General features: G+C 34.2%; 1 pseudogene; it reads right to left on the bottom strand.

Moving 5' to 3' along the window:
• Positions 1–4,256: 4,256 nt before the first annotated feature.
• Positions 4,257–9,213, bottom strand: LOC107814548 (7-deoxyloganetic acid glucosyltransferase-like; annotated as a pseudogene).
• Positions 9,214–10,474: the final 1,261 nt, after the last annotated feature.

Genomic DNA, 10,474 nt, shown 5'->3' with positions numbered 1-10,474 from the left:
AGATCGAGGGTGAATCTTAATCAAACCACAAAAAATACAAGGGATATATAGTCTAATCAAGTGGTCAAGGGTGAAAGTCATACCCTCGACCTTGTTGGAGAAATAATGGGGCATATTGACTATCCTCCAGAAAGATGGATAAATTTGGCCAAGCGTCACTTGATACTTATGATAGAAGTCGAGAATAACCGGATCTATCGCCGGGGAAGAAGGATCTGAAGAATCAATGGGACCCAAAGTGAATGGGTATCTATATACATGAAGAAAGCCAGCCTTGTGGTCTGTTATGCTCTTATTAGAACTGGGAATCTCAACCAGCGCTGTCCTCTCCCATTGAAAATCATCCCTCAATTTTTGTGTATTAGTCACGATGCTAATATACCGGGACATGTGTTCGCATCGGCCCGGCATAGATGAGGGTCTCTCGATAGAAAAATCATTTACGGTATCGAACTCAGTAGGGGTACACTGTTCAATGGTAGGGGCCACTTTATGTTTGCCCTTGGATGTTCGAGACGAAGAGGCAGCACCCTCTTTTTGAGGTACTATTTTAGAGGTTCTAGCCATGGTGGTGGAAAGATCTTTCTGATAAAGGAAGTAAGGAACCAAGAACGGAAGAAAGAAGAATGTGAAAAGGGATGACCTTGGCTCTGAAAGTTTGAAGGTGTTGTAAAAGTGTGAATCACGAAACGATTGAGGTATTTATAGAAACCATTTGGGCAGTGGAAAGGACAAACCAATAGCGGTTTGTAGGCTTCTCGATAGTTGTATTGAAGAGCGACCCTTGCGCGGCTTTTTGAGTTATGGCATTTAATTCTTTAATAGGCTGACGTCATGATGGTAGTGCCTAAGAAGCAGGAGTTCAAAACTGTTTCCTATTATTTTATTCTAGGAAACGCGGGGACTATCTGTATGCGGTAAAATTGGAGGGGTCAATTTTATGGTCATCATGGTGCTTCGTAGGCCCGCTTCCTAGGGCTCGAGGTACAGCCTCATAGGGTTTCCAAATGCCCGACTCTGGGGCAATGTGGATCGACACCTACGATGGAGAAATGGGAAGTTCCCTAGGTACTTGATTGAGGCTGACAGCTAGTATGTGCACGTACCATGACATTAAATGACTCTATCCTCAACGTGTCTTTGTAATAAATGCACTTTATACGATGTTAGGGTTTCCCCCTGATATATAAAGGGGATTCTTATCATTTTTAAACACACAATATTTTACACACTACATCCAATACAAGAACATTCACTTCTCTCTAACTCAAACATACTCCCTATTTAATCCTATTGCTTACGTTTGTTGTCTTGCTTATTGTGTGCGGTGAAATCCGAGGAACCGATTCCCCCTTGACATAATACTTCGAAGAATGAACACGAAAACACGGGATCTCGGGTCAGTCGCTTCCCTCGAAACCTGTCGATGCCCTGCCAAGAATAACATCGGCTGAAGCCCCGACGAACGCAGGAACCCCTCGAGGAATGCACACGAGGTTGATCAAATCTACTCAAGAGGCTCGACGTCAGCCCACATGCGACGTAAAGCTAAAATGCTGTCACATGTCATTCTCTTTTGTCATACTACACATCTTGTACTTAGTTTGGGCGTCCCCTTCCTATAAAAGGGGGGTCACCAACATCTTTTAAAACAGCTCCAATCATCCTACTCAAGGGCAATAATATCTTCTCTCTTCCTCTCTTCTCTAATTTGCTTATTCCCCTTGGCTCAAAGCCATTTATCTTCGGTCATTCTTATTGTTTATCACTTGGTACTGGCTCGAGGTCGTCTCCGTATTCATCGCCTCTTAACTTGTTCTTCATTATATAACTTAATATCAGCCGAAAAAGCCTTGTCTAATTATATCTTTAACTATTATCCCATCCCCGGCTATCCCCGATAGTTCGAGATCGATACTAACGCCGACCCCGAGGTCCCATCGACCATCTCTGCATCCGGGCAACAACCCCCACCTTCGGTTTGGTTACTGCCTCTTTTTACCCCGTATTTCATCGTTAAACTTAGCATTCTTAGCATTAACTGCTTTAACAACTAGCTCGAGAATAGATCACGTATTTTTAGAATCCCATTTACAAATTTAATTGTTGTTACCATTTTCACGGTAAACACTTATATTTATTACATTTTATTAATTGTTCTTCATTTGTTGCTCATTATTGATCATAAAGATCCGCCATCAAATTTATCATAACTTTTAATCCTCCATCGACTGCCCTTAGCCAGGCATCTGACTCGACCTCGAGGCCTCGTATACGCAAGCTCGAGGCCCAGATTTCCAGCCATTCAGTTTGATTATTACACTGTCTACAAGCTATTGTCTTATTTTCTATTCTTTCACTTAGCATCTATTGCCTAACAACTAGCATAAAGATAGATCACATATTTTTAGAACCACAAAATCAAATCTAATTGTAATTACTATTTTCAAGATAAACAATTATTGAATGACACCTAACCAAATGCATAAGCCACGTGGTGTTTGCAAGTGAACAACTGAAAGTCCATAGCACCTCAGAAAAGACTAAGGTAACATGGGTATCAATACAAGCAACAATTAAGTAATAAGGACTGAATCTTATGGGGGGAAATTGGGGTCGTGATAAATAGCCGTTAAGAGATGGAATAATTTTTAATGACTATGTGAAGTTAGATATAAATTTGATCGATCCTCTAACTAAACCTGTGAGAAGAAAATTAATTCTTTAAACCTCAAAAAAGAATGAGTTAAGACTGACATGTTGTCAATAAAAATGGTAATGCTACCTATGTGATTGAAGATCACATGAAGTAGGTTCATATGGGTAATAGCAAGTTGATATTGGCAATGAAGCACTAAAAGAGAGTGCTTGACTGCTACCAATTGAGAGGTTGAGTTATAACTCTTAATGAATTCATGTCCCTTGTGGGTGATGTTTTAAAAGTAGCATACACTTTATAAATTCACCTATATGAGAGTGGAGTGGGGCTTCTCCTATGAGATTTTGGCCTAGTCTCTAGAGCTCTCATGAATAACCAGGCACGGGCATGACCTATTGGATGCAAAACTGCGTTGAACATCAAAATTGCAAGGGTCAAAATATGATTGATAAAATCTCTGACTTACTATAAGAATTATTGGTTCATAGAAATATTATATTTCACCAGTGATTTTGTGGGTCAAATTATATCGGTCTAAGTTTGGTTCATAGTCCAAAAGATACCAAACCTATTACATTTAGACCATAAAATCCAATAAATTTATTCTTTTGGTTTTAGAAAGAGAATAAAATAATCTTTTGAAATGTGGGGGATATTGTTGTAATAAATTATTTTAAATGATTATTTTAAATAAAAAGATAAACAATTTAGTATCTTCTTTATGAAGACTTATGGCCAAGTGGCATGGCCTTCAACAAGTAGCAAAGTTTTTTAATAAATGTCAAGACTTTCAACAAGTGTTAAGATTTTGGACAAGTGGCCAAATTTTTTCACGCAAAAATGCCTTTAAATAGGCTCAAACACTTGAAGAAAGATCATCACACAAGAAGTCTTCACTCTTTCCTCCTTCCAACATTTCCTACTTTTTTCTCCTTCTTTTATACTATCTAGTTGTCATTTCCCTTCTTCTATTCTAACTATCTGGGTTTGTGATTTAATATTTTGCTGATTCATATATCCTCTTAAATAGAGGTAGATTTGTTTAATCCTAGGGAGACATTTCACAATGTTGAAATAGTTTCTTAGGACAATGCTCAACGGTCAACACGACTCCAGCCAATTTGTGTATTTATTTATAATATTATTACAATATTATTGTTATTGTCTTCCAGTAACATTTTACTACATTTTTGTGACAAACCTATGCGGTAAAATTGTGATGGACTTAAGTTCTTTAAGGACATAAATTACATTATTATAATCGGTCTTTTCTTATTTGCAAAATGTATTTTCGTGAACAAAACTCTCTCAAATATGTGGAATGTTACAAAATTACATCTAGTCGAAAAAAGAAAATAATCAAAAGTTGTTTTATTGTCAAAAGAAGGCATAATCTACGTTCCAATATACCGTCTGTTTAATTAATTTTAGATGAACATGTACTCTTGCGGAAGTAAAGATAATAATGTTGATGAATTGTCAATGTAAATGCACATAGATGATATGCGTAGACGTACAATGATAATAGAAGGCACATATTGGGATTGGACATACGATTAGGCTAAAGCGTAGAATAAAAATTCTCAACCACAAATAATGTTTGAAGAGGGAGATTATATAACGTCTTGGAAAAAGAGAAAGTAACAAAGAAGTCTCTCCTCCGTGGAAAAAGCAATAGTTTCCAAAAAAAATACAAACAACCGCAGGTAGAAGAAGAATAAAATAACGGCAAATTTTAGGACCCCATGTCAAACTGATAACTACTATATTCGGCAGCAGAAATAAAAAAGAATACACCAGCTTAGCCCAAATTAATATATTTCACCTCTAGTAGCATGTCACGTTCTTATGTTTTCATTTTCTTTAGTTCTAGCCAACTCCTTGATGTCATCAATGAGACTGTCGAGGTTATTGTACGACGAAGCTCCTTCTCCAACACTTAGTTTTGCCAACTTTGATAATTTCTCAATTGATTTCTTCAACTCGTCTCTTTTTATTTCCATCAGATCCTTTATCATTCTCTCTATAGTTGATCTATCACATATGTCCTTCATGTCCATCCCAATTTGCCATAATTCATTTACTAATCTACTATTGACTCTCTGATCCACATATTTTGGCCAGCATATCATGGGCTTTCCCTCACAGATACTTTCCAATGTTGAATTCCACCCGCTATGTGTTAAAAATCCAGCAATGGATGGGTGGGCCAGTACCATCTTTTGTGGAGCCCAACTCACTATGTAGCCATTTCCCTTGCAACCCTCTGCAAGTTCCTTCATAAATTGAACGTCTGATTTGCCTCCCTTCAAAATGTTGGGCCTCATGACCCACAAAAATTTAACTTTACTATTCAATAGGCCATGTTGAAATTCCAAAATTTCCTCCTTTGATACAACTACAACACTTCCAAAACTCACATACAGTACTGATCCCATGGGCTGCGCATCAAGCCATTTAATAGAACTATGATCTTCTTCCCACAAACTATTTGAGAAGGGCAAAGATGGAGTGTTTTTTGAAGCAAGTTTAGCCTTTAAGTGCAAGTGTACTGGCCCAATTGCATATGTTTTAGGAGAGTAAGAGTGAATACAAGAAAGAAAAGGCCTGTCTAAATCTTCAAATGTATACAATATGAGAGCATAGGATTGTTGGATCCGCTCAACTTGCTTCAAAGCGGCTAGGAATCTGGATCAGTCTTACAATCCATGAGACAAAAGTGTGGAAGATCTCGTCGGCGAAGAAGACCTTCCATGGCAGGTATATGTGTTACCGATGCATCCAAGTCATTGTCTAGAAAGAAAATATAAAGTTAGCTCTGCATTCCAAATTTGGATGATTTGTTTAATAATATTCCCTTCACTGGGGAATCTTACAAATTATGAAAGAAAGAAAAATGCCTTTTCAAGTTAAATGACCTTTCTTTTAATGGCTGTTCCGGCAGAGAAAGAGGGCGGGTTACAAATCTATCTATATTATATTAAAAGGAGGGTAATATGCATTGTGGTTAAGCCAAGTGACAAGCTAAAATGAAGCTACTTGACAATTTTAAGAGAACATTAATAATTAAAAATTATAAATGAAAACATAATTAGTGGAAGTAGTTGAATTTATCTTATACATAATCTAAATAGATCTTAGACAAATCCAATCAATATATCTATAATTTATGTTTATATATGTATTGGTATCTACATCTATATTTATATTTTATATCTATATATTGATCCACTCATAGATTTTCTTATATATTAATTAGAAATATGGAGGTGAAAAATTAACTAAAAAGCTATAATAGAAACAAAATAATAAATATAAAAAAGCGTAAATTGAGATAACATATGACTATTTATACTTTGAAGTGAGTTAAAATATAAAATAAAGTGGGTCTTAAGAATAAGACACATAGCAAAGTAAGACAAAGTAATAAGAATTTAAGAAAGATATAGGATAAAGTTAAAAGGATAAGAAGAAAATATAATGTGTTAATTTTGTATCACCCTAAAGTTATGGGATATTGTAAATCCTATTTAAAACTACTTTGTCGCTTTAATTTTAGCCATTTAAAATGGTTATTTGCAAGAAATATATATTTGAAAGGGTAACATCGAAAGAGTTTTTTTTAAGCCTGCGTGCTCTTTTTCTAATTTGACATTGAGTTTTTGTAATATTGTTAACTTCTCGAAAAATCAAAACATTTATAAATCGAATTCCAAGAGAATATGCACGCGCGCACACACATTAATCTATAATGTATTTTTTAGAAGTAGTGGTTTACAAGAAAAAAAAAGCACATTAATCTATAATGTATTGTAATGAAAGTAGTGGACAAGGATACAAATAATTTTAAGTTATGGGTAATGCAATACGGACAAGAAATTAAAAGAAAGAAGAGAAAGTATATTAGTATATATATATATATATATATATATATATATATATATATATATATATATATATATATATAATTTCAATGTAGAATATTTGGAAGAATAAGACTTATTTGATTTTTTCGAAGAGAATGTATTTTAAATAATAGCAAATAAAATTTGATTGTGGTTAAGTCAAGTGACAAACTACTATAAAACCACTTGGCAATTTAGGATAATATTAATACTAATACTTAATTTAACTTTTTTTTTGAATCTGAATGAAAAGACGGTGAATATTTTTGTAAAGATATTGTCTGCCTATCTTAATTAATAAAATTTTAAAAATAAATAAATTGAAAGATAAAAACAACACATCTATCTTAATTAATTATAAAGATAAGAATATAGGTATTATAAAAAATATGATAAATTTAAATATTAATAAAAGAATAAAAGTAAATAAAAAATTTACTACAAGAAAAAAAAATATTTTTATTTATAATGTATTATAATGGAAGTAACGGACAAGAATATGATAATTTTAAGTTATGAGTAATGCAATATGGACAATAAATTATGGATAATTTTAAGAGATTTGAAAAATTTTTACTTTTTTATTAACATTTATTTAATGATTATATATAACTTTTACCTGAAAGATTAATATATTAAAGTTATTTGCACATAAATTAAATAACTCAAATTACATTACTAGTGGAAACTAATTGCCAATAAGCAGATAAGTCTAGAGTGTTGCTAGTCACTTTCTTCTATCACCCTTTATTAGTGGTAGTCTTTTCCATAATTTGTCTCAACTCTCAAGTGTTGATGCTCCACACAAGCTTACTGAACTCAAAATCACAACAAAATTGCAGTTTCTTAAAATTCAAATATATTTTGATGTCCCTTTATATTCATAAAAATCGTTTGTCATTCATTTTCATATGCATTTCTATTTCAATCTATTTTGGCTCTTTTCTATGGGCAGCGAGACCTTTTTTGAAACAAAACCTTTATATATAATTTTTAAATCTATGTAAAGTTTATTTCTTTTATTATTTATTTAATCTTTCAAAGCCCAGGCTCAGCAGGACGAGTAGGACAATAGTAGAGTGAAGGTACGACCTCGATTTGCTTACCCTTACGAGCTTGGAGATGCGCACGTCAAAAGACACTAGTTACGGGCTTTGGTTGTCATAAATACATTCACATGTGGGTGTCACAGAGTGAATCTCGAAAATTGACTCGTAGATCTTGGTAATAAGATATATGCAGCCTAGCTCGAGGGAAAGGCCCGTGGATCATGGTGATGAGCCATGTGGAACTTAGTTCGAGAGAAAGATTATTGGGTGTGCGAATAAAGTTCCACATTTAAAAGTTGAAAAGATTGAGAGCCTACGTATAAAATGAAATGATCGCTTAATGGTGTGAGATTTTTTGGAGAAAATTGTACGGACTTGACAAAGGGACAATATTATATGTGGACTAGTTTAGCCCAATAGTATTTCATTAAATGAGTTTTCCGACAGTTATTTGCATTAGGTCCTCAATATATTTTCTTAGTCTCTACTTTTATGTTTTTATACATTAGTCAGTTTAGAAAGGACTTTTTTTTTACCTAAATGAATTAAAGATTAATAAGAACATCTCGCATAGAATAATACTTTAATCTAGCCAAATGCAAGACACTCCCACCTTTCGTGATTTGTATCCATTTTAATCAATTTATGGAATATATAAATAGTAGTGCTATTTACTAACGTATTTTATATTTCTCCTTCAGAAATGTAATACACTGTTCAATTTAGTTAATGAGATTCAAACTATGACTAACATAATGAATGTATTTTTTTCACCATTTTGATGTGAGAAAAGTTGCAACTTATAATATTTTTCTTGTAGTTTGAATACTCTAAATTTTGATCAAAAATAAAAATTAATCAAATCAAAGCTAACTTCGAATTTTAACTGATTGACTCAATCCAACAAATAGGGAGAGATATGAATACATGTTTCTAACAAAATAAAAGTAATTCAGATTATTACTCCCTTCGTTTCATATTAGATGAGTTATTTTGACTCGGCACGGAGTTTAAGAAAAAAGAAGAATATTTTTGAAACTTGTGGTCTTAAAAGCTTAAGGTGTAAAAAGTTTGTGAGGCCATGACATTTGTGTGGCTATAAAAGCTTCTCGTTAAGAGTAAATGGGTAAAATAAAGAGTTTAAAGTTGAATTATTTCCAAATTTAGAAACCGTATCATTTTTTTTTGAACATGCTTAAAAGGAAAATACTTCATCTAATGGAACTGAGGGAGCACTAATTATCAAATAAATAATGACGCATAGGCTTCTCTCCCAACATTGGGACGCCATTACTAGTAACAGTGTTGTAATCTTATTTAATTTGAATTTACGAAACAAAGGCAAAGAAAGAAAAATGTGTGAGGGAGACAAAGACAGAGTACCTTTGAAGGGATGCTCGCCAGATTCGATGAGTTTTGGCAGATACATGTAAACCCAAACGCAGGAGGGGCTAAGGGTGTCAAAGGGAATAACTGGAACTCCCATTTCATTTCCAATATCAACCACATAATAAGACAGGGCATCTGGTATAACACATGTTACCAGTTCTTTGGCTCCACCAAACAAGTGTTCATTCCACCATGTAAGTGTTTCCTCCATGATATCTTAATGCTTGTTCCACCATGGAGGGGGTGGATTTCTCTCACATGACTATTATAAATAGAGCAGAAGTTGTAGAGAAAGAAGAACACACCGGAAAAAAACACTCGAAACACTCAGTATACAATTGATATACACTCTGTATATAATTGATATACACTCTGTATACACTCAAACTACACTCTGTATACACTGGAAAAACGAATTGCAATCTGATATCATCTTCGGTAAGAATTCAACACCGGCTATACATTGCATTCCTTCCTCTCAGAATTTCCATTTGACTTCTGAGTTCTCCTCCCTTGTTCTGCATTTTTTTAAAACTACAAACAAAGCAACTGTAAGTGTGATTTGCTGCCGAACTTTGCGTTCGCTGAAATACTGGGGTTTGAAGTACCGCTACACCAGTGTGTAATTCGTTCTATCCTGGGAGGAAATAATCCATAACCTTGGGTACTAGGAGGGGATTAAATTCCTTAAGGAAACACTGTGAATTCAGTGGGCTCGAAATAATTTTTGTTTCAGTTATATCATTTATATTTACGTATGTTACTGCTGTAGGTAGCTGATAAAGAGGATAATATATATCTAAGAGTGGAAAAGTTAAAACTTGATCTTCCATCATTCCATATTTATACCAGATAAGAAGTACTATACAGGAAACAACAAACAACAAGCTTAAGGAATTTAATAATTTTAATTTCTGTATTTGTGTTACTTTTATTATTCTGAAAACTTAAAACCTTTGTGGTTTTGTGTACTCCCATTTGGAGAGTAAAGACTTCGTGGCGTTTTGTTGGAGATTAAAATCTACGTGATTTTTCACTCCAGTTTTAAACGTTTATTAAACGTTTGTTTGTGTCATTTTTACAGTAAAAATGGCGAATGACGGAAATCAAGCTGTTCCGATGATGACTGCCAATGCATCGACAAGTCGAACTCCGGCGTTGGCACCGACAGAGAAACCAGGAAAATTTTTCGGGATGGATTTCAAGCGCTGGCAGCAAAAGAAGTTCTTCTACTTGACTACGTTATGTCTACAGAAGTTCATCAAGGAAGATGTTCCTGATTTTCCAGATGAAACTCCAGAGAATGATAGCTTTCTCGTGATTGAGGCGTGGAAGCATTCTGACTTCTTGTGCAGAAATTATATTCTTAGCGAACTGGAGGATAATCTGTATAATGTATACAGTGGCGTGGAGACGTCAAAAGAATTGTGGAATGCGCTTGAAAAGAAATACAAAACTGAGGATACCGGGAT

The sequence above is a fragment of the Nicotiana tabacum genome, chromosome 6 (genome assembly GCF_000715075.1).
Source record: "Nicotiana tabacum cultivar K326 chromosome 6, ASM71507v2, whole genome shotgun sequence".
Classification (NCBI taxonomy): Eukaryota; Viridiplantae; Streptophyta; class Magnoliopsida; order Solanales; family Solanaceae; genus Nicotiana; species Nicotiana tabacum.
This window is presented reverse-complemented; position numbering and strand designations above follow the sequence as displayed.